This window comes from Nicotiana tabacum, chromosome 5 (assembly GCF_000715075.1).
Source record: "Nicotiana tabacum cultivar K326 chromosome 5, ASM71507v2, whole genome shotgun sequence".
Taxonomy (NCBI): Eukaryota; Viridiplantae; Streptophyta; class Magnoliopsida; order Solanales; family Solanaceae; genus Nicotiana; species Nicotiana tabacum.
In genome coordinates this window covers 14,692,802-14,711,904 of record NC_134084.1, presented here as the reverse complement: position 1 = coordinate 14,711,904, position 19,103 = coordinate 14,692,802, and positions in this window count along the sequence as shown.

Sequence of the window (19,103 nt, the reverse complement as noted above, 5' to 3'; positions counted from 1 at the left end):
GTGAAACGCCGCATATGCGGGAGACGAGTCGCAAAAGCGGAAAGTGTTGAGGGAGTTAGGAACCGCAGAAGCGGTGAGATGGACCGCATCTGCGATGTCGTAGATGCGGATGAGGGATCACAGAAGCGAAAAAATAGTGAGTTAAGTGATTTCCGCAGAAGCAGAGAATTTAACCGCAAAATCGGTACCGTAGATGCGGTTGAAGTGTCGTAGATGCGGAAAGGCCTGGGCAGAACATATAAGTTATTTCATTCACGATTTTGAGCTATTTTTCACCATTTCTACTTTGGCTTGGGAGCTTTTTGGCCAATTTGAGAGAGGGAATTCAAGGAGACTTCATTGAGGTAAGGATTTTGGACCTAAAACTCGTTCCTATGCTATTATTTCATGGATTATAGCTAGAATCATGGAAATTAAGGGTGAAAATTGGGGAAACTATGGCTTGGGAAGTTAGGCCTTTGATTGAGGATTTGGTGGACCATTTGAGGTCGGATTTCTGAACTTTTGATATGTATGAACTCGTGGGGAGATAAGGAACCTATTGATGTAAAAATTATTGAATTCCGAGACGTGGGCCCTGGGGCCGGGTTTTGGTAATTTCGGGATTTGTGCCATTTATTGATTGTTTTCGCTTGGGCTTCGATCCCTTAGCATATTTTGATTTCCTCGTTCTGATTTTGGTTAGATTCGACGCGTGTGGAAGCCGATTCGAGGGATAAAGGAATCGCGAGCTAGAGATTTAGTCGGTTCGAGGTAAGTAATAATTGTAAATGATGTTCTGAGGGTTAGAAACCTCGGATTGCACATCAAGGTGCTATATTGAGGTGAGACACACGCTTGATGACGAGCGTGTGGTCGTGCACTATTGAGGACTGTAACTTGGTCCATCCCGATTGATGATTTTATCGCGTATTTGATTGAAAACTATTTGCTATCATCATTATTTGGGTTGAATGCCATAATTGGGCCATTTGAACCCTTCGGGGATTTTTATTGATATTTCCTCACCGTTTTGACTTTTAACTTGAACTCAGTCATGTTATTTTTCACTGTTTTCAAAACTCAGCAAAGTTTACTTTGCTTTAAAAACTTGAAATGATATCTCAAATAACATTTTGGGCTGAGCATCATGTTTTACTGTTGCCCGAATGGCTTATGTGATTTTTGACTGAGTAAGGCTGAGGGCATGTGTTGTGAGGATATCTTTTGGGTCGGGCTGCGCGCCGCAGCAGTGATACACTGATCTGATTATGAAGCCGAGGGCCTGATATATGTACGCCATGAGGTGGCTTGTTGATATTAATATGAGGTCGAGATCCTGTTTATGATGCCACGAGGTGGCTTGATATTGCACTTGGGCCGTAATGGGCCCCTCCCGGAGTCTGCACACCCCTAGTGAGCATGGGTACCCATTATGATGTGAGATATAGGCCGAGGGGCTGGTACTGTTCTATGTGATTGCCTGAGTGTAAGCACGTGATTTTTGCCCAATATGAGAATTACTCCCAAAAAATTCAAAAATAAAATGATTTTTCTTTGGTGTGCAATTTTGTGATATTTTGTGATATTTTGAATAATTATTTGTATTTGTCTGTGCATGTTTATTTGCTAAATTAATAAAAAATACAAAAATATGTCGCATTTTGCATGTAGGATTTAATTCTACAATTGTTAGTAATTAAATTTGTTTTACAAAAATTAAAAATTACAAAAATAGGCATTGTTTGCATTTTTGGCATTTAATGTCCAAATATACAATTTTATGCTTAATTATTACTTAATTGTGCGTTAATTGTTATTGGGAGTTAATTTGCGCTTTTATAACTTAATTTAGTTCTTAATAATAAGTTAAGTATTTTTATAATTTAGTTTTAGAGAAATAAAAGAAGAAAAGAGAGCAAAAATATAAGGAAAGTCGGAATTGGGCCTCTTCTTCGATTTCAAGCCACAGGCCCAAAAAATGGCCCAATCTTCCCTACGACCCAGTCCATTTCGAATTGGGTCGACCCAGTCCATAACCCAACATCCCTATTATCTTACAAACAACACAAAACAAAACAAAAACAAAACCCAAAAACCCTAAAAATGACCTAAGTCATCCGCCCCCCCTATCTTCTTCTTCTTCCTCAAGCTTCCTCAAGCACACATCAATGGCTGCCCCTCCATCCTCCTCACCCTCATTGCACACACACAGTGCACGCAGCAGCCGTTCATGGCTGCTACGACCCCGTTGCCTCCGTCTCCTTCAAACCAAGCGATGACCCCTTCGCCGAACACCTTCGTTATTTCTTCTTCTTCGTCCAGCATCCATCGCCTCCTCCACCTCCCCAGCTGCTCAAGCTTTACCTTCTCCATGGCAGCATCATCACCACCGACACTGCTTCATCTCCTCCTCCAAAAAAGAGAGGAGTCCGCCATGGCTACTGTTGCCGTGTCCAGCTGCTCCAAATAGTGTTGATGCATCTCCATTCGCAGCTTGTTTCAGCTGCGTCCAGCTGTTGATTTTTGTTCGTTGTCCGTCGACCAGCTGCGTCTCCTTCAAAAGAATGCTTAAAACAGTCCATCGTCGAAACAACCTGCCTGCTTCCTCCGTCGACGAACTGTTGCTGCTCGTCGCGGCAGTAGCTGCGGGCTGCTTCTACTTCTTCTTCGTCTTCGTCGTCCTTCGTTCGAGCTTTGGTCGAGGCTCGGACAGATTTGTTTACAATCGAAGTTCGCCGTTGACTCATCTCCGGTTAGTTGTTTTTGAGTTTTATTTTGTCCTTATTTCGTTTTTATATTTTTCGAAGTAAAAGTCGATAAATGTTCGATCCTTGCTTTGTTCATGTCTATCATTTGAAATAATTTTCTAGTTTGTTCATGTGGTTTGTTGATTTTAATTTTCAGATTCAAATGGTAAATTAATTAATTTGTTTTCATGTTTATTTCATGTTTGTTTTATTGTTTAGGTAAGAATTTGTTAGTTTGATGTTTGTTAGATTCAAACTGAAATTTAATTGATTATTTCTTCAATCTGTTTCATGTTGTTATATATTTTCCAGAAATTATTAATGTTGGTTTAATCGTTTAAATCCATCATGTTTATTGTTTAAAATAGATTTAATTCATGTTCATACTATGTTTGATTGTTCTTGAATCCGAAATTTGTATAGCTTGATTCTTGTTTATCATTTATGATTATTTCTTGAATTTGTCTCATAATCTTGTTTAAGTTTAATATAGGAATTGTTTGTTGTAATGTTGTTAGAGTAGTTGATTTTAAGTTCAATATTATTGAATTTAGAAATCTAAATATACTTGTTTGTTGTTGTTGTTGAATCCGAAAATAGGATTGTTTGTTGCTAAAATATTGTTCAATCAAATTTTAGTTGTTCTTTGTTGTTCAATTTGTGTTCATGTGATTTGTTGTTGAAATGTTGTTGAAATCATGTTCATGTGATTTGTTGTTGAAATGTTGAAGAAATCATGTTCATGAAATTTGTTGTTTGAACATTGTTAGAAATTAATCATATTGTCTATATTTTGGTTAAGTTTGATTAATTGATGTGTTATAGCTGATGAGTAGTTTGGTAATTTGCAGTACGTTCAGGGGTAGTTTGGTAATTTCAGTAAGGTCGGAGGGGTAGTTTAGGAATTGTACATTTTGTAATTGTTTATATGAAGCATGGGGGACAAAATGTAATGGGGTGGGTTGTGATATAGTTGTTTAATATAAAGGGGGGACAAGACAAAATTTAGTGGGGGGAATCTTGTATTTATTTATGTTAGGCATGGGGGACAAAATATAATGGGGTGGTGTGATATATTTATTTAATGTAATGGGGATGAGTGAGAAGATAATGGGTTGGGTAGAGAAAAAGTATTGATTTTAATTAATTGAAAGATTTATGGGATGAGTTATATATAAGAAGTCTTGAAATCAGAATAGATAGACAGAAGAAGAAAATACACATACAGAGAAAAACGAGGGAGAAGAACAAAAAAGAAAATAAGAGAGAGAAAAAAGGGCTGAACATTTAAGAGAGAGAAAATTCCGAAAAATATTTAAACTTTCAAAATAAAAAAAAAACTAAAAAAAAATCTTCTGCTTTCTTTCATTGTTTGAAATCAGAATTAATTGTTGTTTCATCAAAGCTTGAAGCTTTTGTTTTTTTGGGATTACTGCTCCACTGGTTTGCAAACTCTGTTCCTGGGTTGTTACTGCTGTTGGACTGTTGTTGTTGTGCTGTATTATTATTACTGCTGCTGATTCTCATCTTCCTTTGTTTCCAATACCAGGTACACGACTGTAATACTAGCTATTGAAAAGCTAATAATGTGGAAGCATGAATACATATGAAGAATGAAATTTTGAAGTTTTAATATCATTTTTATTTCTTTTTATCGATTGTATTTAAACTATTTCATGTATTACTGAATAATAATTGAAATAAGAAAAAATAACATAAGTTAGTCTTTAATGAATCGGTTTGGCAAAACGGGTTAATTCACTAGTTATGAAGGTTTCAAAATTATCAACAGTAGGTTAATCATGAATAAGTAGCTAAATTTAGTTAAGGCATGAATTTGAATTAATTTTCGAAAATTAGGCATTAAGGCATTTGAGTTCAGGCAAGATTAGAAACTTCGTTTAAGTCTAAAAGACTTTCTAAAAAAATTTAGTAATTATGGTTAAAATCTAGTTTCAAATGGTTGTGAATAATTAATCTCAATAGTTTTTTTTTATAACAATGCTGAGTTTTAATCTAGCTGTATTTGATTCGTTTGAATATTAGTTGTCAAATTTTTATTTTATTTATAATTTCGAATTTTTAAATAAAATTCCTTTTCATCAATATTTGTATTAATCTAGCAATTAGTATGTCATGCTTTCTTAAATAAATAAAATAAAAGCTAGTGATTAATTAGGATTTTCTTTCTTTATTTTAGAGACTAATTTTCATAGGAAAATGTAGTCGCTTTAAGATTTGTCCATTTAAAATAAATGAGATGAGCCTCGCTTAATAAAATGTATAGATTGCGGGGCCCTCAATAAATGTACATTTAATTGCTTAGAATTCGGGAGGAGCCGTTTAGCAAATTTCTCGGCCCTAGCCAAAATAATGATACGCTAGTCGCTTTAGGCGCGTATTTAATAATATTATCTTCTTAAACTCGGGTGCGTATTTCATGCAACCCAAATCCAAATCCCAAAATATTGAATAAAAATGTGTTCCGGATTGCGGGAGCATTTCATGTGACGTGATCCAAAGACATGTTTTAAACAATGTTCACATTCTTGTAAAAATAATAATAACAATAATAAAAGTGGTAAAAAGATAAAATTTGCACATGAGCTCATAATTGTATAAAAATCAGATATTTAAGCCAAATATGACAGTTGAGCGACCGTGCTAGAACCACAGAACTCGGGAATGCCTAACACCTTCTCCCGGGTTAACAGAATTCCTTATCCAGATTTCTGGTTCGCGGACTGTAATACAGAGTCATTCTTTTCCTCGATTCGGGATTAAATTGGTGACTTGGGACACCCTAAATCTCCTAAGTGGCGACTCTGAAATAAATAAATAAATCCTGTTTCGATTGTCCTTTAATTGGAAAAAACTCCCTGTACCCCCGCGGGGGCGGAAAAAGGAGGTGTGACAGCTCTGGCTACTCTGCTGGGGAATTTTCTATCCAGAACCACTGGTTCAGGGTTAGAAATTCGAGCTTAGATAAATTGTCATATTTGGCTTTATCTGATTTTTACATGTTTGAGCCTAATGTGCTAAATGCTGCTTTTACCGCTTTGATATTATTTGACCGTATATATAAATTGTGCCGAACCCTTCTCTCTTCACCTCCGGGGATGTGCTTACTGGTTGAGACTCCCTATTCTGTTAGTGTCATACCCTGAAATAAAAAAAGAGGCTCGGACAAGTTACGAAGCCGGATGGCCTTTTGGTTCCCGGTAAGTTGCCCCCTCCTCTACTTGAGTTGTCCGCTCGGGTACACAGTCTAGAACACCGACTCAGGTTTTGAACATAGAATAACATGACTTCATGCCAGATCCCTAGTAGGAACGATTATTTGCATCATGTTGCATTTGACTTAGGGGACTCAACACAGGGGTTGGGTCCGTCTAGGACTAGCAACCTGAAATGAAAAAGACCATCTTGATGCATCTTATGTGCTACATGTTACATTCCTTCAAAGGTAAAAGGGTCATTTGGCGGACCAATGGTAATTGATAGTGAATGAAAAGGAAAAAAGGAAAAAGAGAGGGTGAAGTGCGAAGATAAAGCAAATAGGGCCCGGTTATGTTTTGTTACATTTTATTTAAAAAAAATGAATTCAAAAAAAAAATTCTGCACTTTTTATCATTTTTGAAAAATCAAAAATAAAAAAAAAGGGAAAAAGAAAATGCAAAAGATTTTACATGTTTCATCACCTTTTAAGAAAAAGCAAAAGAAAAAAAGAAAAAAAGATATGTTTTTTCTGAATTAATTATTTTTTTTTATTTTTATTCTCACCCGTATTAAAACAGCTCGAACTACGCAGGTTTGATTCTCACCGGATGTACGTAGGCAACCCTCATCGGGTCCAACCCCACATTTTTGCTAAAATAGCCAAAAACAAATAAATAATAATAAAAAAGAAAAAAAAACATGTCAAAATTTTAATTCCGTCACAAATAAGTCGGGTGATGTTGTTTTGTCAAAAATAGTCGTATGTTCCCGAAAGGGACGCCGGAAGGCTGACTTTGCATAAACAGCCACTTTTTGGGTCATGTTTAAGATGTGGTCCACTTGACCCCCACAGCCTTAAAAATCTTCGTCCCCGAGACGTTGAAAGGCCGTGCTTGCAATGTTGAGTTTTCTATTTTTGAAAAATGATAAAAAGAGTTATAAATAAGTCAGGGTGATGCTGTTTTTGACAAAAATAGCCGAATGTTCCCGAAAGGGACGATGGAAGGCTGACTTTGCATAAACAGCCACCTTTTGGGTCATGTTTAGGATTTCGGTTCAGTTGACCCACACAGCCTTAAAAATCTTCGTTCCCGAGGCGCTGAAGGGTCGTGTTTGCAACACCAGGTTTTTATTGTAATTTTAAAAAAAACAAAGAGTCAGCGGTCAGGTGAATACCGTTCGGATTTTTAGTCAAAATAAGCCGATCCAGCTTCGGCTGCGTCTTAAACCGTTCTTGCCGAAATAGCTTTAGAGTATCTTTCAGTTGTCGAAAGGCTATTTTTGTAAAAGAATGGACAAGTTTGTAAAGTGTCATAAAATAATCCTCTCCGGCCTCAAAATTTGGAAGGGGCCACATTTGCAAAAATAACCGTTCGGTTGCATTTGTCTAACGGAGAAAGGAAGATGGCCATTTGTTTTGGAGTTTGTAAATCTTTTGATTAGAATATGTGGGTTGTTTGATTTTCGAGTTTGTAGGTTATCTTGAAACCTTTGAAACCCAGCTTATTTTAATATGAAAATTGTGAAAAACAAATGTTTATTATTTTTTATCTTTTATTGGTCCGAACTACGCAAGGTCTGATTCATGCGGGGTCATGATACGTACGCAATCTCCATAAGATTCGACCACAACAAAAAATGAAAAAAAAAATGAAAAAAAAGAAAACAAAATGAAAAAAATCAAAAAAAAAAGAAAAGGAAAAGATGTTGTTAATAATGAGGACCGACTGAGTCCATTCTAACCTGTTTTGCTTTGAATCACAAAGAAAGTTAGGTGGTTGGTTTGTGGTAAGCCGGAAATACAAGACCCAGAAGCACACTTTGCGGGGATCAGGCCTGATAACAGAAGCACTCGAATCCTATTGGGACGTGTTGACTAAGGTTGGTTATATTGAAGTTGGCAATGGTCTGGACAATACTGATGCGAAGCTTAGTGGCTAAGATGCCAGTTTTGATAAAGCGGGAGCACGCTCCGTTTCCTTGGTTAGCAAGAGAGAAGCTTTTGGTGGCTTATTTTGTTGTCATTTCTGTTGTCCCGATTATTCTTAAGGTTGTAATCCAGATATTGTCTTGTGTCAAACCTTCTTATCTTTCCATTTCGTCATAGTGGTCTGTTTAAGTTTTGTCCAGTTTGTTTTGTTTGTCTTGTTATTCAAACCATTTCACCGGGAATCTAATGCAAAATCCGGTCTTTTATTATTCCCAGTTTTCTTTTGTTTAGTCCTTTTATCGTTTTTATTCAACACCGATTCTAGTGACATGACATGCGCACACAGTTTGGGCCTAGTCTTTAAAGTTAATCATAAAACCCCGGAAAGATGATCAGAACGTTTAAAGGAAATAAAAATGGTTTGAGATCATTTGAAGCCCAAACCATGAGAAATTGGGGCAAGTAAATGAGAGTGTTGTCCAATGATGTTATGTGTGGATATGGTTCTCTGGTGCAATCAAAAGATGTTGTCAATGTTTTTGGCGGTTTGTTTAATTGTGTTGTTTGTACTTGGCGTGTTTTGGAGATTGGAATGACGAAGGCATTTTGTTCTACTATCCAAACACTTTATCCTTCGTTAGCCTTTTGAGCCTTATTTATTTTCTTTCATACCCCTCATTCGGAATCAATAGCAACGACTAGAAAATACGAGCCGGGAAGGTAAAGAAGAAAAATAAAAAAAAAAGTAAAAAAAAGAAAGTAAAGAAAAAAAAACAACAAAAAGAAAGGAGAAATGAAAAAATGAATGATAAAAAACAAAAGAAAGTCAAATGAAAAAAAAGAGGAATTGGGAACTACGTTTGACCTGATTCCTCAAAGAGGATACGTAGGCGCTTCACGGCTCGGTCATAGGGTGCATAATGGCCACAATGGTCATAGTGTACATGGTGTAATAAAAATAATAAAAAATAAGTAAATAACCCCCAAGCAAGAAACTGGGTCAAGGGTTGCCCTTGTGGTAAGCAAAATTGGTTCCGAAGGTTGTAATTTTAAAACCCCAAATTTATTTTGTTTTTGAGCCTTTAATACCCTTTTTTTCTAGCCTGTCCAAAAACCCACATTACGGTCCAAAGAAAGACCTTCTGACCAGTCTGCAAAAGATGCCAAGTCAGACAAATGAGAGTCTTACCGGCGAACATAAAATTCTGTTCCATAGCAGAAAGGACTCTAATCTCCAGCAGAGAGAGTCATACCGGCAACACTCCAAATCCCCAGCTGGAAAGTGATACAAATGAGAGAGTCTTATCGGTGAAAATCTTCGCGGACACCATAAGGCGATGAAAGCTGAGAGAAAAACCAAAATGAGAGAGACTTGATAGTGAAAACCCTTCGGGCATTACAAGTCGAATAAGATTGAGAATCAGATGGGGAATTGCCAATTGAAGGTCTTGAAAGACGATTAACGACGGAGGATAGGCCACATATGCATGTCATGACCATTAGAGTTGGTGTCTGCGTTTGATAGGTTTTTATTTATAGTTTCTTTTGTTATAGAGTCATCTTTTTCATTTGTCTTTTATTCTGTTCCCTTTTATCTTTTCCTTTCACCGAAAATTCCCCAGTAGAGTCTGTTTGGTTAGAACCAGCGGGAAATGATTTCAAAATAGGCCATCATCTATCCAATCATGCAAGATGAGATCTGACTAGTACATCCAAATGGTATAGTCAGCAAGGAACAAGCGCGAGGCCAGTGTCAAAAAAAAATATATCCCCAGCAAAAGGGAATTGACAAAAGGATTGACGAGTGTCAAAAGGGATATCCTTGCCAAAACCAAGGTTATAAACCTCAAGGCCAAGGCCCATGAACAAAGCAAGGAAAGCAGTGAGCATGATTTGGGGAAATTCATACGAGACTAAAAGGTCGGGGAAATGCCAGTTTCCGAACTATGCCACAAAAGAAGAGGGATATCCTCAGCAGAAAGGGATTATCCCCAGCAAATAATATCATCCCCAACAAGTTGTGGAACACACAGCAAGGAAGGAGAAAGGGAAAACCATCCCAGTAGGAGTATCACAACCAACCACCATGTTTTAAAACTAACAAATTTTGTTTGATTTGAAACAGGTAAAGGAAATGGCATTGATGCCAAAAATGCATGCCACAAGGGATATCATCAAACTGGGGCAGAAAATTTTCCTTCCATTTAGAAAATTTTCTGGAAGTCAGGTACCCATTTGGGAAAAAATAAAGATAACAAGGGAAGTGATCTCTGAACCAGTGTTGCCCCCAACGTAATAAGTTTCAATGGAGGAAGTTGTTCCCCAGCAGACAGAACAAAGGGATGAAGCTTGTGCTCAGAAAAGCAAAAGGCCAGTATCATTCCCAACAGCCTTTCGAAGAGTGAAGCACTAGTTCTGAAAGAATCAGAATCCCCCAGCAGTGTTATCCTCGACAGCGTTATCCCCAGCTGATAACATTCTATCCCCCCAACAGGTAAGTAAATAATTCCCCAACAGTGTTATCCCCAGCAGTTTCGAGGAGTCCAACACAAGTTTGGTGAAAATCGGTATCCTCAGCGGTTCCTTTCGGGGAAAGGCAAAACGAGTCTCAAGGGAGTTAATCTTCGAAGGAAGAAGCTATGCATAAAACAAAAACACAAAAAAAGAATAAAAAAGAATTAAAAAAAAAAGAAAAAAAGAGAAAAAAAGGAAGCAGTTTGCAGAGGAATGAAACATCCTACTTAAAAGGGAGTAATTTTGGAAGGAGTAAGATAACATATTTACTTAGCAGAGTTATCCTCAGCAGTGTTATCCCCAGCGGATCATCGAGATGTAGAAGCATCCTCGACAGAGTTTCGGGCAACCCAGAGTGGGTAAGGAAGAAAAGGAAAAGTCATCCCCATCAAAATAATCCCCAGCAGTTTCGAGGGAAGACAACACAGGTAAGTATATAATTCAGGAAGAAGGAAATGGTTCACGCATAGGAAACGCACTTCCTAAGTGAAGATTTCATTAATAGGAGAGGCATTTCCTCCTAAATTTGTTTTACCCATAGGAGATGCATTTTCTCCTAAGTTTGTTTTCATTAATAGGAGAGGCATTTCCTCCTAAGTTTGTTTTACCCATAGGAGATGCATTTCCTCCTAAGTTTGTTTTGCCCATAGGAGAGGCATTTCCTCCTAAGTTTAGTTTCACCCATAGGAGAGGCATTTCCTCCTAAGTTTAGTTTTTACCCATAGGAGAGGCATTTCCTCCTAAGTTTAGTTTCACCCATAGGAGAGGCATTTCCTCCTAAGTTTAGTTTTTACCCATAGGAGAGGCATTTCCTCCTAAGTTTAGTTCACCCATAGGAGATGCATTTCCTCCTAAGTTGTTGTTGAACCAATAGGAGAGGCATTTCCTCCTAAGTTTAGTTTCACCCATAGGAGATGCATTTCCTCCTAAGTTTGTTTTTACCCATAGGAGAGGCATTTCCTCCTAAGTTGTTGTTGAAAGTCAGGAGTCCGCCTGGAGAATAGAGACATTCAATTTTAAATTTATCAATCAGGAGTCCGCCTGGAGAATAAAGACATTCAATTTCAAATTTAGCAATTAGGAGTCCTCCTGGAGAACAGAGACATACTTTTCAAGTTTAACGTCAGGAGTCCGCCTGAAGAACGGAGACATACAGTTTAAATTTTAAAAGTCAGGAATCCGCCTGGAGAATAGAGACATTCAATTTCAAATTTAGCAATCAGGAGTCCGCCTGGAGAACAGAGACATACTTTTCAAGTTTGACGTCAGGAGTCCGCCTGAAGAACGGAGACATACAGTTTAAATGTTAAAAGTCAGGAATCCGCCTGGAGAATAGAGACATTCAATTTCAAATTTAGCAATCAGGAGTCCGCCTGGAGAACAGAGACATACTTTTCAAGTTTGACGTCAGGAGTCCGCCTGAAGAACGGAGACATACAGTTTAAATTTTAAAAGTCAGGAATCCGCCTGGAGAATAGAGACATTCAATTTCAAATTTAGCAATCAGGAGTCCGCCTGGAGAACAGAGACATACTTTTCAAGTTTGACGTCAGGAGTCCGCCTGAAGAACAGAGACATACAGTTTAAATTTCAAAAATCAGGAGTCCGCCTGGAGAATAGAGACATTCAATTTCAAATTTAGCAATCAGGAGTCCGCCTGGAGAACAGAGACATACTTTTCAAGTTTGACGTCAGGAGTCCGCCTGAAGAACGGAGACATACAGTTTAAATTTCAAAAATCAGGAGTCCGCCTGGAGAATAGAGACATTCAATTTCAAATTTAGCAATCAGGAGTCCGCCTGGAGAACAGAGACATACTTTTCAAGTTTGATGTCAGGAGTCCGCCTGAAGAACAGAGACACATAGTTTAAATTTTAAAAATCAGGAGTCCGCCTGGAGAACAGAGACATACTTTTCAAGTTTGACGTCAGGAGTCCGCCTGAAGAACGGAGACATACAGTTTAAATTTCAAAAATCAGGAGTCCGCCTGGAGAATAGAGACATTCAATTTCAAATTTAGCAATCAGGAGTCCGCCTAGAGAACAGAGACATACTTTTCAAGTTTGATGTCATGAGTCCGCCTGAAGAACAGAGACACACAGTTTAAATTTTAAAAATCAGGATTCCGCCTGGAGAACAGAGACATACTTTTCAAGTTTGACGTCAGGAGTCCGCCTGAAGAACTGAGACATACAGTTTAAATTTTAAAAGTAAGGAATCCGCCTGGAGAATAGAGACATTCAATTTCAAATTTAGCAATCAGGAGTCCGCCTGGAGAACAGAGACATACTTTTCAGGTGTTGAAGTTGGGAGCCCGCCCATAGAACAGGACCATACATTTCAGTCTTTATATTTCGAGCATTGAAGCTGGGAGCCCTCCCAGATAACAGAGGCATACATTTCAGTCTTTATATTTCGAGCATTGAAGTTGGGAGCCCGCCCAGATAACAGAGGCATACATTTCAGTCTTTACATTTCAAGCGTTGAAGTTGGGAGCCCGGTCAGATAACAGAGGCATACATTTCAGTCTTTAATTTTCAAGTATTGAAGTTGGAAGCCCGCCCATACAACAGAGGCATACATTTCAAGATCAAGGCAGAGGACAATATAACAAAGGGTTACAATAGGAATCCCCAGCAGGAAACAATAAAAATCCCCAGCACCGGAAAACAGAAGGTTGCAACAAGAGGTCATAGTACAAACTCAAGCGCATATGTCAAAAGGAAGAAAAGCATCGGAAGAAAAGCACCGGAAGAAATGCAAGCAGACAAGAAAGCAAGGCAACAAGAACAAATTGCAGTCTAGCCTAGCTTCTTGTTTTCTTTTAAGCACGGTGTAACAAGGAGATCGGTAAGCAGTGGTAATAGCATGCAACAACAGTAACATTGCAGTCCCACGGTAGTCCCAGCTACCAAAACTTCCCGAACTACATTGACCTGATTCCTGTTTAGCCCAGGATATGTAGGAAACCTTTGAAGCAAAGGTTCGGTCAAATCTTTTTCAAAAAAATGCTTCACACGGAGTACTCGGATGGGCAAAAAATTGCACGCTTTATCTTTGCACGAAAACCCTTCGTGTCTTCGGGCAAAGAGGGGCAGCTGTAAGCACGTGATTTTTGCCCAATATGATAATTACTCCCAAAAAATTCAAAAATAAAATGATTTTTCTTTGGTGTGCAATTTTGTGATATTTTGTGATATTTTGAATAATTATTTGTATTTGTCTGTGCATGTTTATTTGCTAAATTAATAAAAAATACAAAAATATGTCGCATTTTGCATGTAGGATTTAATTCTACAATTGTTAGTAATTAAATTTGTTTTACAAAAATTAAAAATTACAAAAATAGGCATCGTTTGCATTTTTAGCATTTAATGTCCAAATATACAATTTTATGCTTAATTATTACTTAATTGTGCGTTAATTGTTATTGGGAGTTAATTTGCGCTTTTATAACTTAATTTAGTTCTTAATAATAAGTTAAGTATTTTTATAATTTAGTTTTAGAGAAATAAAAGAAGAAAAGAGAGCAAAAATATAAGGAAAGTCGGAATTGGGCCTCTTCTTCGATTTCAAGCCACAGGCCCAAAAAATGGCCCAATCTTCCCTACGACCCAGTCCATTTCGAACTGGGTCGTCCCAGTCCATAACCCAACACCCCTATTATCTTACAAACAACACAAAAAAAAACAAAAACAAAACCCAAAAACCCTAAAAATGACCTAAGCTAAACCATCCCCCCCCCCTCCTATCTTCTTCTTCTTCCTCAAGCTTCCTCAAGCACACATCAATGGCTGCCCCTCCATCCTCCTCACCCTCACTGCACACACACAGTGCACGCAGCAGCCGTTCATGGCTGCTACGACCCCGTTGCCTCCGTCTCCTTCAAACCAAGCGATGACCCCTTCGCCGAACACCTTCGTTATTTCTTCTTCTTCGTCCAGCATCCATCGCCTCCTCCACCTCCCCAGCTGCTCAAGCTTTACCTTCTCCATGGCAGCATCATCACCACCGACACTGCTTCATCTCCTCCTCCAAAAAGAGAGGAGTCCGCCATGGCTACTGTTGCCGTGTCCAGCTGCTCCAAATAGTGTTGATGCATCTCCATTCGCAGCTTGTTTCAGCTGCGTCCAGCTGTTGATTTTTGTTCGTTGTCCGTCGACCAGCTGCGTCTCCTTCAAAAGAATGCTTAAAACAGTCCATCGTCGAAACAACATGCCTGCTTCCTCCGTCGACGAACTGCTGCTGCTCGTCGCGGCAGTAGCTGCGGGCTGCTTCTACTTCTTCTTCGTCTTCATCGTCCTTCGTTCGAGCTTTGGTCGAGGCTCGGACAGATTTGTTTACAATCGAAGTTCTTCGTTGACTCATCTCCGGTTAGCTATTTTTGAGTTTTATTTTGTTCTTATTTCGTTTTTATATTTTTCGAAGTAAAAGTCGATAAATGTTCGATCCTTGCTTTGTTCATGTCTATCATTTGAAATAATTTTCTAGTTTGTTCATGTGTTTTATTGATTTTAATTTTCAGATTCAAATGGTAAATTAATTAATTTGTTTTCATGTTTATTTCATGTTTGTTTTATTGTTTAGGTAAGAATTTGTTAGTTTGATGTTTGTTAGATTCAAATTGAAATTTAATTGATTATTTCTTCAATCTGTTTAATGTTGTTATATATTTTCCAGAAATTATTAATGTTGGTTTAATCGTTTAAATCCATCATGTTTGTTGTTTAAAATAGATTTAATTCATGTTCATACTTTGTTTGATTGTTCTTGAATCCGAAATTTGTATAGCTTGATTTCTTGTTTACCATTTGTGATTATTTTTTAAATTTGTCTCATAAAGTTTAATATAGGAATTGTTTGTTATAATGTTGTTAGAGTAGTTGATTTTAAGTTCAATATTATTGAATTTAGAAATCTAAATATACTTGTTTGTTGTTGTTGTTGAATCCGAAAATAGGATTGTTTGTTGCTAAAATATTGTTCAATCAAATTTTAGTTGTTCTTTGTTGTTCAATTTGTGTTCATGTGATTTGTTGTTGAAATGTTGTAGAAATCATGTTCATGTGATTTGTTGTTGAAATGTTGAAGAAATCATGTTCATGAAATTTGTTGTTTGAACATTGTTAGAATTTAATCATATTGTCTATATTTTGGTTAAGTTTGATTAATTGATGTGTTATAGCTGATGGGTAGTTTGGTAATTTGCAGTACGTTCAGGGGTAGTTTGGTAATTTCAGTAAGCTCGGAGGGGTAGTTTAGGAATTATACATTTTGTAATTGTTTATATGAAGCATGAGAGACAAAATGTAATAGGGTGGGTTGTGATATAGTTATTTAATATAAAGGGGGGACAAGACAAAATTTAGTGGGGGGAATCTTGTATTTATTTATGTTAGGCATGGGGGACAAAATATAATGGGGTGGTGTGATATGTTTATTTAATGTAATGGGGATGAGTGAGAAGATAATGGGTTGGGTAGAGAAAAAGTATTGATTTTAATTAATAGAAGATTTATGGGATGAGTTATATATAAGAAGTCTTGAAATCAGAATAGATAGACAAAAGAAGAAAATACACATACAGAGAAAAACGAGGGAGAAGAACAAAAAAGAAAATAAGAGAGAGAAAAAAGGGCTGAACATTTAAGAGAGAGAAAATTCCGAAAAATATTTAAACTTTCAAAATAAAAAAAACTAAAAAAAAATCTTCTGCTTTCTTTCATTGTTTGAAATCAGAATTAATTGTTATTTCATCAAAGCTTGAAGCTTTTGTTTTTTTGGGATTACTGCTCCACTGGTTTGCAAACTCTGTTCCTGGGTTGTTACTGCTGCTGGACTGTTGTTGTTGTGCTGTATTGTTATTATTGCTGCTGATTCTCATCTTCTTTTGTTTCTAATACCAGGTACACGACTGTAATACTAGCTATTGCAAAGCTAATAATGTGGAAGCATGAATACATATGAAGAATGAAATTTTGAAGTTTTAATATCATTTTTATTTCTTTTTATCGATTGTATTTAAACTATTTCATGTATTACTGAATAATAATAGAAATAAGAAAAAAATAACATAAGTTAGTCTTTAATGAATCGGTTTGGCAAAACGGGTTAATTCACTAGTTATGAAGGTTTCAAAATTATCAACAGTAGGTTAATCATGAATAAGTAGCTAAATTTAGTTAAGGCATGAATTTGAATTAATTTTCGAAAATTAGGCATTAAGGCATTTGAGTTCAGGCAAGATTAGAAACTTCGTTTAAGTCTAAAAGACTTTCTAAAAAATTTAGTAATTATGGTTAAAATCTAATTTCAAATGGTTGTGAATAATTAATCTCAATAGTTTTTTTTATATAACAATGCTGAGTTTTAATCTAGCTGTATTTGATTCGTTTGAATATTAGTTGTCAAATTTTTATTTTATTTATAATTTCAAATTTTTAAATAAAATTCCTTTTCATCAATATTTGTATTAATCTAGCAATTAGTATGTCATGCTTTCTTAAATAAATAAAATAAAAGCTAGTAATTAATTAGGATTTTCTTTCTTTATTTTAGAGACTAATTTTCATAGAAAAATGTAGTCGCTTTAAGATTTGTCCATTTAAAATAAATGAGATGAGCCTCGCTTAATAAAATGTATAGATTGCGGGGCCCTCAATAAATGTACATTTAATTGCTTAGAATTCGGGAGGAGCCGTTTAGCAAATTTCTCGGCCCTACCCAAAATAATGATAAGCTAGTCGCTTTAGGCGCGTATTCAATAATATTATCTTCTTAAACTCGGGTGCGTATTTCATGCAACCCAAATCCAAATCCCAAAACATTGAATAAAAATGTGTTCCGGATTGCGGGAGCATTTCATGTGACGTGATCCAAAGACATGTTTTAAACAATGTTCACATTCTTGTAAAATTAATAATAACAATAATAAAAGTGGTAAAAAGATAAAATTTGCACATGAGCTCATAATTGTATAAAAATCAGATATTTAAGCCAAATATGACAGTTGAGCGACCGTGCTAGAACCACGGAACTCAGGAATGCCTAACACCTTCTCCCGGGTTAACAGAATTCCTTATCCAGATTTCTGGTTCGCGGACTGTAATACAGAGTCATTCTTTTCCTCGATTCGGGATTAAATTGGTGACTTGGGACACCCTAAATCTCCTAAGTGGCGACTCTGAAATAAATAAATAAATCCCGTTTCGATTGTCCTTTAATTGGAAAAAACTCCCTGTACCCCCGCTGGGCCAGAAAAAGGAGGTGTGACACTGAGGGGCTGGTATTGTTCTGAGATGTTGCCCGAGGGGCAAATTTGGTGACACTGTGCCCGAGGGCGAACCTTATGTGCATATTTTTCTTAATTGCCTGTCATTTACCTGTTTAATTGTGTATTTGTGCTCGTGGGAAGGATTTCCGTAGTTATCTGCACTAGTTGTTTTGCATTCATTTACGTAACTATTGAAAATGTCATTTTCAAAGAAGTTTAAACTGAGCTAAGATATTTTAAAGAGATTTTTCAGCTTCATTGCTTTCATACTGGTTTTTGAACTGTTTCTATACGGCATGTTGATGCACCTTTCGTGATTTCTTACCATTCAGACTTTAGTTATGATTATTACTCACTATGTTGGAGTACTCACTTTACTTACTGCACCTCGTGTGCAGATTCAGGTATTTCTGAACTCGCTAGCGGGTGTTGGCTGATCGGAGGTAGAGTTATTGGAGTTTAGCAAGGTAATTGCCAGCGTTCGTAGCACTGCTTTTCTCCCTCTTCATTTCATTAGTCTGTATTTTGTACATTGCAGACTTTACATTTGTATTTAGACCCTAGTAGATGCTCGTGACTTGTGACACCCCGATTAAGGATGTGTCGAGTTGTATTTCCACTACTTATTATCATTAAATCATGTTTTAGACTGCTTTTATGTTGTTTAAGTGCTTTGACTAGTGAATTGGGTTTAGTTGGCTGGCTTTGTCTTTATGAGAGGAGCCATCACGACCAGGTTCGGGGTTAGGGTCGTGACAAGTTGGTATCAGAGCCTAGGTTACATAGGTCTCACGAGTCATGAGCAGGTTTAGTAGAGTCTCGCAGATCGGTACGGAGATGTCTGTATTTATCCTCGAGAGGCTGCAAAACCTTTAGGAAAACATCACAATCTTGAATTCTTATCATGCATCCTGATTCAGCTTGAAATGTAACTCTTTGAATTTCTTACATGCGTTCGTGTGCGCGCTTGAGCTCTCAGTATCTGATATGCATCGATGGTTTGTGATTCCCTGATTGAGGGGCAAGATATGGTCTCTGTGAGTTGATGTTGGGCCAGTCTGGAGGACTTGAGGGCAGATTTTTGCCTATAGCTTGAGCACCAAGGTGTTGATTGTGTGAGCAAGTATTTTTGAACTTATACATTTTGTAGTGCCCTATTGGTAGAAGTGATGGCTGAATGGCTATGTAATGAGTATGATGTGACTACGAGATGTATTCATATGATTTGGAAGCGATGGGGAGGGTCTGTTGGAGGATAGAAGAATCATTGGGTGCTTGATTTCCATCTTAATTCGAAGTATAGCCCCGAGTTATGGGTGTGTAAAGAATCTTTTCATGTATTCTAGTTGAGAGTGGAGTAAATTTCATATTGCGGTATGAGTTCAAACTTAGGAGGACTAAGTGACTGCGTGATGTTTATGACAGCGGAAGGTATACA